The following is a 15924-nucleotide window of genomic DNA, read 5'->3' as shown; positions in this document are numbered from 1 at the left end:
TGTTCGACTTCAGCTCAGGTCACGATCTCACGGTCCGTGAATTCAAGCCCCGCGTCGGGCTCTGTGCTGATGGCTCAGAGCCTGGAGCCTGTTTCGGGTTCTGTGTCTCCCTCTCTCTGCCCCTCCCCCCTCATGCTCTGTCTCTCTCTCTCTCTGTCAAAAAATAAATAAGCATTAAAAATAAGTAAATAAATAAAAAATAAAAACGGTTCAGGTGGTTCACTTATGTTAAGCATTTTTACCACCACTTTAAAAAAAATCAATTCCGGATAGATTTTAGATTTAAATATGAAAGAGACACCACAGGGGAATATCTCCATGACCTTCGAGTAAAGAAAGATTTCTCCAGAGAAACAGAACATAAACAGGACTTGGTGTTGCAGCCAATAGAGCAGAATTTCTTCTTCAAAAACCTCAGTTTTGTTCGTAACGCCTTCTGACGGATCGGATGCGGATCGTTCAGATGCCGGAGGACAATCTGCTTTACTTAGAGCCAACTGACGGTGGACATTAAGCACATCTACAAAACACAGTCCATGGCGACACATAGATTAGTATCTGACTGAATAGCTGGGGACGTCGTAATCCTGGTTCATTGAGCTGCTACTATAAAATACGCAAACCAGGTGGTTTATAAACAACAACGTATATGTCTCACAGCTCTGGAGGCTGGGCAGCCCAAGGTCAGGGTGCCAGCACAGCTGGGATCTGGTGAATACCCCTCTTCCAGGTTGCACACTGCTGACCTCTCGCTGTGTCTTCAGAAGACGGGAAGGGTGACCAGATTCTCTGGGACCTCATTTATAAGGGCACTAATCCCATTCTTGGGGGCTCTACCCTCATGACCTAATCGCCTTCCCCAAAGGACCCACCTTCTAATACCATCACTTTGGGGGTTTAGGATTTCAACATATGCATTTGTGTGTGGGGAGGGGGACACAAATATTTAGACTGTAGCAATGTGTTTTAAAAGCATGGGTTCTATTATGACTCAGGGATGGCGAGGCTAATAGATCAGGAGACGACTGCCATTGAAAAGATGGCGGTGGGGCGCCTGGGTGGCGCAGTCAGTGAAGCGTCCGACTTCAGCCAGGTCACGATCTCGCGGTCCGGGAGTTCGAGCCCCGCGTCGGGCTCTGGGCTGATGGCTCAGAGCCTGGAGCCTGTTTCCGATTCTGTGTCTCCCTCTCTCTCTGCCCCTCCCCCGTTCATGCTCTGTCTCTCTCTGTCCCAAAAATAAATAAACGTTGAAAAGATGGCGGTTATACTCACACATCACAAGAGGGGGGCCCCTCCCACCGAGAGAAGGGTGCATGGAGGGGGCAGGTGGGGAAGCACCAGGGTTCGTCAGGAGGCAGAGAGACCGAGAGACCAAGGGGAGAGCACGGACAAGAGTCTGTACTGTGGTTTCCACAGGATGGAATGGGTGAGTTGGGGAGACAGACTTGGGATTGGCGGGTCTAAGTAACTGCAGCGGGCCCCGGGGCACGGGGCTGCCTCTGCTGGCCTGGCACCTGGCTCCGTGGTGACTAGGGCAAAGGATGGTGAGGGTCCGAAAGGGGCGCTGAGGGCGTGGGCTCTCGATTGGCTGGCTTGCATTCAGAAGGCCTTAGCGCAGGTGAGTCTTGTGCTCTCGCTAGCAATCGGCCACGCTTGACCCAGGCAGTCACCCCAGGGCCAGCACGGGCCCGGGACGGTCAAGTGTCGGAATAAAGAAAGGAAAAGGCGTGACTGATGCCCACGGCCCAGCTAGGCATAAAACTAACCGCGACGGTGGGGTAGGAAAATTGGCTGCCCTGTGCACGCGGCAACGTTAACGACGGTTCTCCCTCGGAAAGCGGTGAGACTGCGTGAGGTTTACCTCCTTTCCTTTCTCTTTTCTGTACGCTCTCAATTTTCTCTGTGAGCCTGAATTACCTTTCTTATCAACATGGTGAGGGGGAGGGGACCGGGTCAAAAACCGTCTGGGGCGTCCGGCATGACTAGCTGAGTCCCTAGCCCCGCGGACGCATGCTCCCGTCCGGGCTGGTTCGAGGGGACACGGGCATCTCCCTGCCGCGCTCTCTCCCTGGGCTCTCTGTCCCCCAGAGCACAGAGGCGCCCTCCTGCCTCCCTTCCCAGGACGCTGAGGGGGCCGGAAGCCCGCATAAGACGGTGGGGGCCTCCCCTCAGAGGGCCTGTGTCAAAAACCTGGGCTTTGGGTGTGTGTGCTTAGAGTGTATGTGTCAAGAAGTGTGTGTCTGTAAATGAGTGTGTAAAGGTGTGGGGCGCGTATGTGTGTGTGGGCAGGTGAACGTTCATGCATACGTTAGTGTGAGTGTGGAGTGTGGAGTGAATGAGTGCATAGAAGTGTGAGTGCCAGAGAGAGTGTGTGCGTGCATCTGTGTGCGTCGGGGGTCTGGGAACCAGAGGAGGAGGGGGCAAGACAGGAGGAAGCACAGTGACCTGCCTTGGTGCCCTGGGGGGACAGGACGCCACACGGGAGAGCCACAGGAAGGACACCAGGCTGCGTCCCAGGATCCCATGTGTGTAGCCCCAGAGGGCGGGTCTCCACGGCTGACTGGGCTGGAGAGGCGTCTCCACCACCACGGAGCCCCTTGGAGGCCAGGGGGCGCTCCGAACTGGGGCGGAGGTGTGCAATTGACTGTCACCCGACCGGGGAGGATATTCTGTGGGCCTCTTTGTCCAGGATGCCCAATGGCCCTGCACAGGGCCAGTTGCCCCGTCCAGCATGCCGGGTGGGGGGGGGGAGGGACGGGTGACCTGCGCCCCCTATGCCCCAAGTGTCCTTACGGCACGCCGGGTCCCCAGCCCGCCTGTGGAGACTGTAAACTATGTTGGCCTCGAGACACTCCTGCGGCTACAGTCTTCAGAGAACGTGGGCGCCTCTGTTGGTGCTCTCAGGGGACAAAGGCAAGTAGACCCGGGGTGCCCACGCATGGGGGAGTCAGGCCTGTGCCCTACCTGTCCCGGCCTCCACCTCACCTGCATCTTCCTGGAGCCAAGATGACACGAGGGGGGCCAGGAGCGGCCCAGGACCGGTGGGGGAGGGCCGCGGAGGGAGGGCAACAAGGCCCTTCCTGCAAAGGGGACATCCCTCCCCTCTGTGATGAGGTGGCCCTTCCTGAGGGGAGCCACCCCCAAAGTGATAAGGCCTCTCAGAAGGGGGGCCGGCCCCCCGGTTACACTCTGCCTTTGAAGCCGACCCTTGAGCGCTGAGAGGGCTTCTTCACGGGACGCCCCAGCCCCTTGGTGGGAAAGCCTTTGAAGTGTCTGGTGAGGCTGGGCCTCTAAGGGGGCGACTGTCCTGAGTCAGACATGTGGGGGGGGGGGGGAGGGCAGGGGAGGAGGGAGAGACTGACAGCTCCTTGTCTGATTGAACAGGAGCCCAAACAAGCAAAGGTCCAGAGAATACTCCACAGGTCCTTGTCGCCGCCCAGCTCTGAATGCCCCGGCCACTGATCCCCAGGAGCTGAGGAGGCCGAGGCCTTGCAGCTTCTGTGGCAGGAGCCGGACCCCGAGAAGGCGGCCAGGCTGGGCCCAGCCCCGAGCATCCTTCTCTCGTAGGAAAGAGAAAACCACCGGAGGGATCTCGACCTGCCGCTTGGAGGGTGGCCGGCAGCCTGGGCCCCACCCCAGGCCCACGGAGCCGGGAATAACTAAGCGACGACCCCCTTGTCCCTCTCTGGGAAGAATAAAGGACCCGCCTCTGGAGTCCGACGGGCACAGGACACTTTCTGTTTTACAAAACGCCTCCAGCCTCGTAACTGCTGGTGAGAACCAGAATATTACCAGTGTTGCCATGTCGGAGACGAAATCCATCTGGGCTGGTGGAGGGAGAGGTTTACAGAAGAGTGGACCAACGCACGGGTGGGTGTGAGACTTAATAAGGTAGCAGAGACGTGGGACTGGGACTCAGGCCTCCTGAAAGTGCCCCTCTCCACTCACCGCCTCCATGACCTCACCACCTCCTATGACCGTTTAGCAGTCTGGCCCGGCGGAAGGACGCCGGACGTGACAGAAGGTCGGGAGTCCTGAAGTGAATCTTAGTTCTGCCCATGCTTGGCTGTGTGCCCTTGGCCAGGTAGCTGAACCTCTCTGGGGGCCCCCAACCACACGGTCTCAAAGAACACTTTCTGCTCTGAAATGGGGGTACCTCTTCCCTCCCCAGGATTCACCAGAGAACATTCTCTTCATATATTTGAAAAGGCGATGGGCCTTTCCAGATGTTGCTGACATCCATCCATTACATAAAACAGGGAATTATTTGATGAGGAATGGGGGCCTGACTCAGGTCTGCGTGTCACTGACAGGGAGGTAACCTGCACTAAATGCTCCGAGCGAGGTCAGGAGAAGGCCGGTCGTGGAAAGAGAGGAAGTTTCTCCGGTAACCATGGTTTCAGCGGATGCCCTCTGGCAGCTCATTACAAAATAAACATCACAGGTGCCCAGGGAAGCCTCCCCTAGCTCACCTCTCCCTTCTTCCTATTTCTGTGGCTTCTGCCTCCGTGACCCTTTTTTAAATTTAAATTGATGGACTTTCCTCTTTAGAGCAGTTTTAGTTAGGTTTAAGACAAAATTCAGTGGAAACTACAAATTCTCACCATACCCCACCCCTGCCCTGGAAATTTCCCCTGTTAGTAACCTCTTTTTTTTTTTTTTTAAGTTTATTTATTTATTTTAAGAGAGAGAGAGAGAGAGAGCACAAATGGGGGAGAGGGGGAGAGAGGGAGAGAGAGAATCCCAAACAGGCTCTGTGCTGACAGTGCAGGGGCGCGATCTCACAAACCTTACGCTCATGACCTGAGCTGAAGTCAAGAGTCAGAAACTTAACTGGACTGAGCCACCCAGGCGCCCCTTGCCTGTTATTAAGCTGTAATTAACCTCTCGCCTTAGTGGCACATTTGTTGCAACTGACGAGCCAGTATGGATACACCACTATTAACTAAAGTCGATCAGAATTCACTCTCGGTGTTGTATTCTATGGGTTTGGACAAACGTAGAATGACATGTATCCATCGTTATAGCACCACCCAGGAGAGTGTCACTGCCCTAAAAGCCCTCTGTGTACCACCTATCCATCCGTCCCTCCCGCCCAAGCCCTGGCAACCCCCGATCTTTTTATTTTCTCTGTAGTTTTGCCTTTTCCAGAAATGTCCTCTAGTTGGAATCATCCAGTATGCAGGCTTTTCAGACTGTCACTCAGCAATGTGCAGCTCAGTTTCCTCCATATCTTTTCAGAGTTTGCTGAGCTCCTTTCCTTGCAGCGCTGACCTGGCGGGCTTCTGATGGGGAGAAGATCCTGACGGCTGCACCAGGACCTTTGCAGGAGCCCCACACCCCCAGAGCCCGGCAGCACAGTCTCGGAAGGGCTGTGCAGTCAGAGCCTGTCCATTCACTCAGCGTGCCCAGGAGCTAGGGACAGAGATGTAAGAAACAGGGGCCGGGTTCTTACGAAATCCCACCCAAAATGGGTGGAAGGAGCCACCGGAGAGCTGGGCTCCGGCCTCCTGGGATATGTGGCTTCCCTCCCTGCAGGAAACACGAGCCATCACCTGAAAAGGAGATACTGCGTGGTGACACACCTGACTCCTCGCCCTGCCCAATTCCCCCCAACCAGGCAAGGAAGGAGAATCTGGGAGGAGAACGTCCAACCCCCAGCCCATTTTAAGCCCGGCCAGGAAAGCCCGAAAGCCGCCTGGCTGTCTCCCGCCCCCATCCCTGGCAGAAGGTTTTCCAGAGGAACCAGACAGCCTCCTGAGCACCCCCAATATGCGCGGAGTCGCTGGATCTCATCTGTCTGCCTCCCTCCTGGGCCAACACAAAAGCGTCACTCTGTGTCTGACACCACGGCCTGAATCGCTCTCACCCCTGCTGTCAGCCTCCTCCCTGGCTTTCTTCTTTGCTGGGTGTTATTTACCACTGCAAAATGAACAGAGTAACAAGCTTCTCACTCAGGGACGCCACCCCACCTGAAGAATTTGAGCAAACTTTTGCAAAACTTGGCTGCAATCGAGGTCTTGCCTTCTGGATCTTGGTCAGCTCAGGGAAGGCTGGGGTTCCAAGAATTTCCGCATGACCAACCGGTGGCGGGTGGGAGGGGCGGGGAGGGGCTGGAGAAGAAACACAGGACACGGACCATCCCCAAAGAATTAGAAGCCCTATAAACACCATCAGATATGCCTTCCGTAAAGGGTTTCACGGAGCTGTTTTTAACATCTACATTTAACAATTCGAAGTACCCCGGGCCTGTGTATTTCAGGTATAATGTCTCAGAAGCAAAAACTTACAAAGGTCTCTGATGTTTCTCTTTCAGACTTTTTTTTTTTTTTCCCATGATACGAACTTTTTTTTTTTTTAGGCCTGTGCTTTCCAGTGAGCTCTCCTCCGTCTCTTTTTCTTGCTGAAACTGCAGATGTACATTATGGTAGTGTGAAAAAAGCTAATTACACTGCAGAGGCTTGGCGGGAGGCAGGGAAGGCCCCGCCGAGAGCACAGGATGATTGATTTGCACTGTCACACAGCTCTGCTGGGTGTCATAACTTAGTGACAAATCAAGGATTACAGTGACCCAGAGTAACTCTCTCCCTTTGTTGTTGGGCAGACATCAAAGCCGCCAAGCATATTAGTGTTTTTAATAAGCAGTTAAGTCAGGAGTAGCTTACAGTTTAGAATTACTTTGTGTACAACCGGAGGTGTTGGGGCGGGGGAGAGCGTAGGAGAAAAAACAACCAAAAATCATTAGTCGGATAAAAAAACCCGAATGAAATAAAACAAAAGAAAAGAAAATGAAATGGAACGGAGCCCATGTGGCAGGAGCGGGTTCTTTGTAGGGGCGGTTGGAGGTTTTGCATTATTTGTTCAAGCCACACAGAGGCCTGCTGGGGCAAGGCACGCCGTCTGGAAATTCGGTTTTCTGGGGAGAAAAGGGACTATACACGCTACAGTTCTGGGAGGGAGGGGTGGCGCGCTTCTTATAAGCAAATGGCTTTGTTTTAATCCGCGCAGAGGGAGGCTGGGAGGGTCACGTTGATGTGTTTGAGGACAAATATCCTGTTCCCCAACAATTAGTATCATAAAATGGTTGGGGCAACTCACCTTATCTTGAGTGTACACGTATCCCTGAGGACAGCTGCGGTCGATGCTGGTTTTTCTCAGGACCTTTACCTTCAGCAACGGGGCAGAGACCTGAAAATCAGAGCAAGGTGGGAAGTTACTATTCGTTCCTGCCATACGGTCATTATCACCCTGGTGATGCGAATGGTTTCCGAGGACGAGGACTGGCTCCTTGGAGGACACAGCTGGGGCCAGGGCCCCGATGACATAGGTTGGCCGTCACGCTCTGTGGGGTGACTTTCCCTGGTGACTTTCAGCAGGTGGAGCCCCCCAGACAGAGAGAATCTCTGCCCGAATCACACTTGAACTCCTGAGAAGCATGTATCGGCATCAGAGATGGGGCGACCCAGCTCATGTGGTATGGGAGAAGAGCAAAGGCAGGTCTTGGCTGTGTGACCCTGGGCAAATCCATCAACCTCTCTGGGCCTCAGTTTCTTCATCCGGCATACCTGGAAATAATCCTTTCTTGCTTGCTCAGTGGGTTGTACAAATCTAATAAAACGAGGCTGATGAAAATATTTCACAGATTCCCAAGCACTATGTGACTCGACCGGAAAATGGAAGCATGGAAAGAAGCCATCTTGTCACACGTACGCTGGGTTGGCACGGGTGAAGGAAAGCTATGGCATCGCCCACGTGGGCACCCCATGACAGATCTGCATCTTGAGAAGCGCATCCACGGGGATGCACTTTGGCCTATGTTGTGTATAAAATCCACTGGGGTAAACAATGGCCTTGATTTTCATTTGTGTGTGTGTATGAGTCTATGTATTGCCATTTGCATCCCAATGAACAGAAACAAGAAAAATCAAAGCCACGGGAGTAGCTTTAATTCCTATTATTATGAATAAAATGATGGAATAGGAAGGCTGCAGGTAGGAGGGTGAGAGGAAGAGAGGGAGGCCTCCCCAAACAGGGAGGCCCCAGCAGGTGGCTGGCAGAGCAATACCCCTCAATATAGTCCCTATGGCTATGCAATAGCCAGGTGGGCTCCAAAGGGGGATTTTTGTCAGTTTGCTCAGGAGGCGAGATAAAGCCTTGAGAGACTGATGGTCCCTCAAGCAAGTTCATGCTGACTGAGCAGCGAGAGTGTCTCATCCCCCACTCAGAGACTGTTCCATTGGATAACTGGGCCCTCGCCCCTGGCTTTCACTCAGCACTTTGAAAAGTCCCATTGACAGGCTAGGATTCCCTGACTCTGTTTTTACATGTGTTTTTTATTTTTTAATATTTTTTAAAATTTACATCCAACTTAGCATATAGTGCAATAATGATCTCAGGAGTAGAATTCAGTGATTCATCCCCTGCATATAACACCCAGGGCTCAAGCCGGTCCTCTTTATTTTTTAAAAAAAAATTTTTTTTTTCAACGTTTATTTATTTTTGGGACAGAGAGAGACAGAGCATGAACGGGGGAGGGGCAGAGAGACAGGGAGACACAGAATCGGAAACAGGCTCCAGGCTCTGAGCCATCAGCCCAGAGCCCGACGCGGGGCTCGAACTCCCGGACCGCGAGATCGTGACCTGGCTGAAGTCGGACGCCCAACCGACTGCGCCACCCAGGCGCCCCAAGCCGGTCCTCTTTAGATTGCAGACCACCTCCCTCTCTTTTTTGCAATTAAGTGGGTCACGGTTCCTCTACTTAGGGAGTTCTATTCCATGGCAGCAGAAACGCTGTGTATTAACAAATGCATCCCGCAGGGTAAGCTCCTTCTGTAGTTGCCCAAGTGCATCACGTTATGTTGCTTCTTACTTATCAGAATTGCAGAATTACTCTTCAAAAGCTCACAGCTGCCTTCATAATGACTACAGCAGATACTTCTGAGCCCACCCAGCCCTGTGTTCCCTTTCTCCAACCTTACAGAGAACTTTCTTCAAATGAAACCTCCCATGGGAAAGAGTTCTGTCTTGTCTAACAGGTCAGATCTGCTCATAGCACTCCGAGCCAGCAATTCCGCTCCTTGGTTATCTCCCACATGTGCACCAGGAGACAGGGAGAGGAATGTTCCGTACAGCGCTGTTCCCAATAGTAAGAAATGGAAAGCCGCCTCAAAGTCCGGCAGCAGCGGAAGAGACAAACTGTGGTCATTTAATGTAAATAAACGCTATTGATTGGCAAACACGAACTACGGCTGTGAGCGTGAACTTGAAAAGAAATCTCAAAACCAAAATGTGATGAAGAAAGGCGAATTCTACGGGCCGCAGCCGGGTAAGCATCCGACTCAATTTTGGCCCAGGTCGTGATCTCACGGTTTGTGAGTTCAAGCCCCACCGATGGTGCAAAGCCTGCTTGTGATTCTCTCTCCCTCTCTCTCTGCCCCTTCGCACGGACACTCTCTCTCTCTCTCTCTCAAAATAAATCAGTAAACTTAAAAAAAGAAAAGAAATGCAAATTCTAGAAGACAACATGCATGTGACTTTGTTAATATAAAGTACAAAAAACAGGCAACAGTGAACAGTACGTTGACTGAGCACACATATGTGAGTATTGAAACTGTGAAGGGGAGGAAGGAGATAAGGGAGAAGGAAGGAGAGAGGGCAGGGAAGAAACGGGAATGCTCTCATTCCTGGAGAGGTGGTTTCCCCCCAGCTCAAAGGGGCTCAGGCTTGGTGTGTTGGACGCGGGGGTAAAAGGCTGTGAGGGTGATCTAGGATCTTATGAGCTCCTTTATTGTTCAGATATGTGGTTAGTAGGTGCCAAGAGTTTGCTAACCACAGTGCTCCCTGAACTGGCATATTTTCTTCTACGGTCCTCTGGAGAAACCAAGGAAGACAAAGGTGGTTCACGCCAGGAATCTGTTAAAACAAAACAGCATCGAGAAGATGGTCTAGGGCTGGCAGAAGTTAGGGTGGCCTCCTCCACCTTCCAGATGGCCCACACGCTACTCACAGATGCCCCGAGTGGGATGAGGGACTCGGGGTGAGGTGGGGCCAGGGGTGAGGGGTCTCAGTTCTGGTATAAGGAAGCAGGTGGGCGGGAATAATGGGCAACCGACGGTGGACAGTCCAACCCGGACGGTGGACACTCGAACACTCGCACATCAGTGTGTGAGCGTCCAGCGAGAGGAGAACACGCCGGGCGGCAGGGCGGCCCTCAGCACTGAATACTGTAGATGCCACAAGGTGGACCAAGAGAGAGGAGATGTATTCATTCCTATTATTCACCTTGAAAGTGACCTCCTCAGAGGGAGATAGGGAGTGACCACTCAGTCACTCCCTAGTGCGTCCCTCTATTTTAATTCTCTGCACAGCACCTCTAGGACCTCATGTTTTCCAGTTCTGTTTGCGCATCTGTTGACCACTGGTCTCCCCCAGCCTGGTGCCTCATCGCCGTCCCTGCCGCCGGGACATAAATTTAGCTCCCTTCGCGTTGGAGGTAATCAGAGAAGCCTCCTTCCCTCCTTGGAGATAACGTTCACATAGATATCAAACACTATAGCCTCATATGGATCTGTAAGAAATAACTTCTAAAAATCATCCAGTAAGGAACCCTAGGATGTCAGTAAGAGTAGTTGCCTCTTGGAAGGAGCCCTAAGAAACTGAGGGATAGGGAGAAAAAGGTAAACGTCTCACTGTGTATTTTTTGTCCTATTGGACCATTTAATCAAGCACATGTACGTCTTGTATTAAAAGTTTGCTTTAGGGGCGCCTGGGTGGCGCAGTCGGTTAAGCGTCCGACTTCAGCCAGGTCACGATCTCGCGGCCCGTGAGTTCGAGCCCCGCGTCGGGCTCTGGGCTGATGGCTCAGAGCCTGGAGCCTGTTTCCGATTCTGTGTCTCCCTCTCTCTCTGCCCCTCCCCCGTTCATGCTCTGTCTCTCTCTGTCCCAAAAATAAATAAACGTTGAAAAAAAAAAATTTTTAAAAAAAGTTTGCTTTAGGGGCGCCTGGGTGGCTCAGTCAGTTAAGCATCCAACTCTTGGTTTCGGCTCAGGTCGTGATCTCATGGGCTGTGAGTTTGAGCTCTGAGTCAGGCTCTGCACTGGCAGCCTGGAGCCTCCTTGGGATTCCTTCTCTCTCTCCCTCTCCTGCCCTTCCCCTGCTTGCGCACTGCCCCCCCAACCCAAATAAATAAATAAACTTAAAAAAAATTAAATTTTTTTTTCTCTCCCTGCACCTCCCTCTAAAATAAATAAATTAAATAAATAAATAAATAAATAAATAAATAAATAAATAAATGTTTATTTTAATTAAAATCTCAACACCTCTCCCTCTGGCTCTCCCCATCTTAATTTCCCAGACTAGGCATTTCCCACTGCCTCATTTAAAACCCCTTGAGCCTGACTAATGACGTTTCAGGGTTCACCTCCAAATCTCTCCTGTACATTTGGAATTTAGACCCATTATGTGGCTGTTTTCTTGGCTTTCCTTTAAGCTTCCTTCACCTTCCTTTTCCCTGGGGGGAGTCAGGAGACATTTCCAGAAGAACTTTGAGAAATGATCTGCTAGTCCATACAGCACCAAAAGTGATGGCCAGATTTCTTTTTCTGAGCACGTGTTTGCTGGAATGTGGGGCTGGGCACAGAAGGGCGAGCAAAGCTTTCTTCTCTTACCTGCTACTGTCCTCCTGGGTTGGACCTCTGTCCCCAGGCAACCCAGCACAAGCCTCCCCTGAGGGTGCCAGCACCCTCCCATCTGAACCGGGAAGAGTGTCCCTCTCACAGAAGGCACCAGGTAGAGGGGATTGTCCATCGACCGTGCCAGTTGGCCAAGTTCCTCTCTCAGCTAAATCAGGAAGCTCATAAAAAGACTTTATCTCTGGGTCGCCCGTGCCTCCCAGTTTCCACCCGCCTGGCGCCTGGGAAAGGACAACAAAGGGGTGTGGAGAACAATGACCTTCTGTGAGGCCGAGCCTGCACCAACAGAGTCATGGGAACCCCGGAGTCTCGGTCCCTCTCCTCCCTTGGCCTGGAGCCCAGGTGGCCAGGTGTCCTTCCTGGTAGGCCAGGAGGCCCTGGTGGCCACGTGTGCTCCCCGGCTGGTGGCCTTGCCCATGTCCCTTCTTGAGTGTTACAGCTCTTCAGAAAGAGCCTGACAGGTGGCCTAGTTTTCTCCTTTGATTTCTTAGAATACTCCTGGTGTCACCAACTCTAGAATACGCCATTGTGTTTCTTACCACCCCTCTCTGGACTGGGCCGAAGACCAATGCCACATCCTGCCCCTCACGTTTGCCATTCTTCCCAGAGCCCCCCACCGGGGTGGCACACCGACCGCAGAGGCCGCTCCCCTACGGTTAGGAGGTGGCTCCGTCCCTCCCCCCCCCCCCCCCCCCCCCCCCCCCCCCGCCCTGCCTGGGCCTCACAGCTGCCTGTAAAACACCAGGACATCCGGGCATCTGGTTCATAAGAGACTGTGCTCCCGGACCCTCGGGGCAGGTACAGTGACCTGAAGGCACTCCCTGCCCCCTGCCCCCTGCCCCCACCCCCAACCTGCAGACTCAGCGCCGCTGAATACCTTCACAGTCTTTGCTTTCAAATTTTACATCTTCCCATCTGCCATCTCGTGACTTTTGCCACGAACCCGAGAAGAACGTAGATGCGTATTTTTATTTCTCCTTTAGGGACAAATGAAGGGAGGTGCAGGCTTGTCCAAGGTCATTACCAGTCGCTGGCTGACAGAGCACGTGGAACTCCTGACTCCTCTCTCCAGGGTTTCTCCATCCTGTTGCTTGTTCAGAAACACTTCCGGTGCTTGGGCCTATTGTACTTCCCACTTCCGGTCACGGACTGTGAGAGCCGAAAGGGGCTTCCGGTGTGGGGTGTGGTCGTGTCCCATCCCCCCACAAGGAAAGTAAGCCCCGGGGGGGGGGGGGGGGGGGGGGGGAGAAGAGGAACTTCCCAAGGTCATACGGGGAGGGAGCAGCAAAGCTGTCTGGTCCCAGGCCCGCTGGTGCTGGGGATCCAAAACCCTTTCTCCCCATTTCTCTCCTTCCCTCTGCCCTGCCAGGGTGACCGGGCGATCCTTGGTGTCTGTGTGGCCTTTGCAGCGGCGGCCGTGCTCTGAGGAGGGACAGGGGGGTCCTCGTGGACCGGAGGGGCGGGTCTGGGAAAGAGGGTGAGCTGGGACAGGAGGTAAAGGAGAAGGGCGAACATACCAGGCTCCGATGACTGACGCGGGACCTCGGGAACACCCCTGGTCATCTGTGCGGGTTGTGGGGCCGGCTCGGGAGACCTAATCCAATGAGAGAAGTCAAAAGGTGTTGGTGCTGCAGCACCACCACGATTAAGAGAAGCAGAACGCTGTCACCTGGGCCCGATGGCCACACGGTTCCGCGACAGCTCCTCCCGTCATCAGGAGTGACTGGTGGACCTTGTGGTACATCGCGCTTGATCTGTGTCCTCTCTGCTCAGTCTAGGCAGAGTGGCCAGAGCTTTGGGGTTAGAAGGGGCTTGAAAAAATCCCTATTCAGAAAGAAACCAGTATGTTGTGTCCTGGAGCTGTACTGTGGCTCCTTCCTTTTCTGGCTTCTGATGTTAGGTCACACCAAGTAGCCACAAGGGCCGTGTGCTCATCGGCCCTGGCGCAGGTAAGCTCTGCAGAGGCTGCAGCGAAGAATGAACTGCCCACGGATCTTCTCTGGTTCTAGAGCAAGATCTGGGAGGCACCCCACACCGGGGGCAGCGAGCCAGGAGCACCGCTCGGCCGGGACGGCCGGGCTGCGGGGCTGAGAGTACCCGGGGGCAGAGAGAGCTGCCAGCCGCTGGTCGGCAGATTGTGGCAGTGTGGGCCTGGCATTTCCGGAGCCCCTTTGATGGTGAGTGTGAAGTTGACATCCCCCCAGTTTCCAGTGGCTGTTCCCCAAAGCCACCCCAGTTAGCACAGTGCTGAGTTGACACAAATATTGTTTGGCCAAGAGGCTTCTTTCCTACCCTGCAGCCTTTCCTTCCACCAGAGTGATGCCCTCAAGTTCCTTCCATATGGACAATTGGGAAGGGGATAATAAGCAGTGAAGTCTTTTTCCCTGCAGAGGGGGGAAAGCCAACAACCGATGCGTTAAGCAGACAAACAAACAAACAAACAAAAAACCGGAAGAATGGAATGGAATGTCTATCTACTAACAAAGCCCATCTTTGGTCGGTGGGACCAAGTCTGACTTTTTTCTCATCTGGTCTTCATTTCCAAATGTACTATAATATATATATATATATATAGTCACTGTATGCTAAAAATAAATACATACTAAAAATTTTAGAGCCACTACGGCTCTCAGAAGCAGCGGGCTTCGTGCAGGGAGTCCCTGGAGGGGATCCTTCCCCGACAGAGGGCGGGTTCCTACACTGTCCCCAGGGCAGGCCACCCCCGCTCTGGGGCTGCTCCATGGCTTCCTTAAAGAGCTTCCCATTCTCTCCCGTCCCTGTAGAGTCAGGCTCTTATGGGAAAAGCCAAATCCCATTATCTCCCAACTCAGCTAAATGGTGAGAAAACAGACTGGTCCAGGCACCCTGCTCTCGTTTGAAGCCTGAGCAAGGACGTCAGCATGTCTCTGGCCCCCGGGCTCCCCCTCCCCTTGCTGCTCGCCGGGTATAAAATACCCACAGCCTAAAAATAAATCTCTCTTGAGACAGCTCAGGGGCAGCTCGGGGCTTCCACCTCCAGTGCCTTGCTCCAGCTCTGATCTGGGTGTCTTTAACACATTAAAAAGCTTCAGCTACTTTAAACACAGAGCCACCATATGACCCAGCAATTCCACTCCTAAGGATAGACCTAAGAGAATTGAAAACATACGTTCGCATAAAACCTCGTACATCAGTGTTTACAGCATCTTTATTCATAAGAGCCAAAAGGTGGAAACGACCTCAACATCCACCGACTGGTGAGTGAATGGACAAAGCCTGACTCATCGACTACGGTGGAATATTATTCGGCAATAAAAAGGAGCAGAGCGCTAGCGGGAGCCACGGCTTGCGTGAACTTTGAAACCGTGGTGCTAAGTGAAAAGACCGTATCCTATGCGAGTCCATGCACATGAAATGTTGAGAACAGGGAAATCTATGGAGACGGAAAATAGATTCGTGGTTGCCAGGGGCTGAGCGCCGGAGCGGGGCTCAGGGGGACGATAGCTCAAGGGCACGAGGTTGCTTTTGGGGGTGATGAAAATGCTCTCAGGTTGTGGTGACGGTCATGCAACTCGGTGGGGCACACAGAAAATACTGAATCGCACACTTTACACGAGCGCGTTGTACGGTGTGTGAACTTTGTCTCAGTAGAGCCGCTCTTGAAAGGCTTTGGCTGGGGTATCATCCGTCAGTCACACACACTCACACACCCGCTCATGTTCACACTCACGTGCAGATCGTGTAGCAGCTCCGAGCTGGGGGGCAAGGCAGGAATTTCAAGGGTGAACAAGGCGCGAGGCAGCCAGGCCCGCAGCCCACACGGAGGGCAAACATCCGGCTCGGGAGGCCAGGAGGCCAGAGAGGTGTGCCAAGAAGGGGGGAGTGGCGCCCCAGCGCTCCGTCCACCTCTAGTAATGACCTCTAAGTCAGGTGCAGGGGGAATGGGGTGGGGGAGGAGCACACACTCAAAGGAAACCAGACGTTGCCATACGGAGCTGGATTCTCTCTTCTTTTAAGAAAACCACTCTGTTCCCTCAAGCTGGCTGGCCCTGATCTTGCCCACCGTCCCTCGACTGGCTCCACCCCTTGGTGGCCTGCTCTGAGGGCACACGCCATGCCCTAGTTCTCTTGGGTGGCCTTCTGCCCGGATTGCTGACCACAGAAAGGGGGTGAAACCCTCTGACCACCTGAAGAGAGTTCTGTCAGCGAGGGTTTGCTTCATGGATTTTGAGCCCCGTGCTTTGAGACACTTGA

The 15924-nt window shown here is 53.2% G+C and overlaps 1 long non-coding RNA gene across 4 annotated transcripts; it reads right to left on the bottom strand.

Annotated features, from left to right (window-relative positions):
• Positions 1-204: 204 nt before the first annotated feature.
• LOC123603959 lies at positions 205-12798 on the bottom strand. Of its 4 annotated transcripts, XR_006715138.1 has the most exons (4): positions 12635-12798; positions 7099-7188; positions 5870-5922; positions 4767-5555 (listed from the first exon to the last, which is right to left on the bottom strand). It is a non-coding gene; the product is annotated as an uncharacterized LOC123603959 (long non-coding RNA). The 4 variants fall into 4 exon arrangements; XR_006715141.1 differs by lacking the exons at positions 4767-5555; positions 5870-5922 and adding an exon at positions 205-520; XR_006715140.1 differs by lacking the exon at positions 5870-5922.
• Between the last annotated feature and the right edge of the window lie 3126 nt (positions 12799-15924).

The sequence above is a fragment of the Leopardus geoffroyi genome, chromosome E1 (genome assembly GCF_018350155.1).
Source record: "Leopardus geoffroyi isolate Oge1 chromosome E1, O.geoffroyi_Oge1_pat1.0, whole genome shotgun sequence".
NCBI lineage: Eukaryota > Metazoa > Chordata > Mammalia > Carnivora > Felidae > Leopardus > Leopardus geoffroyi.
The sequence above is the reverse complement of the archived record's forward strand: the minus strand, read 5'-3'. Positions and strand labels throughout refer to the sequence as shown.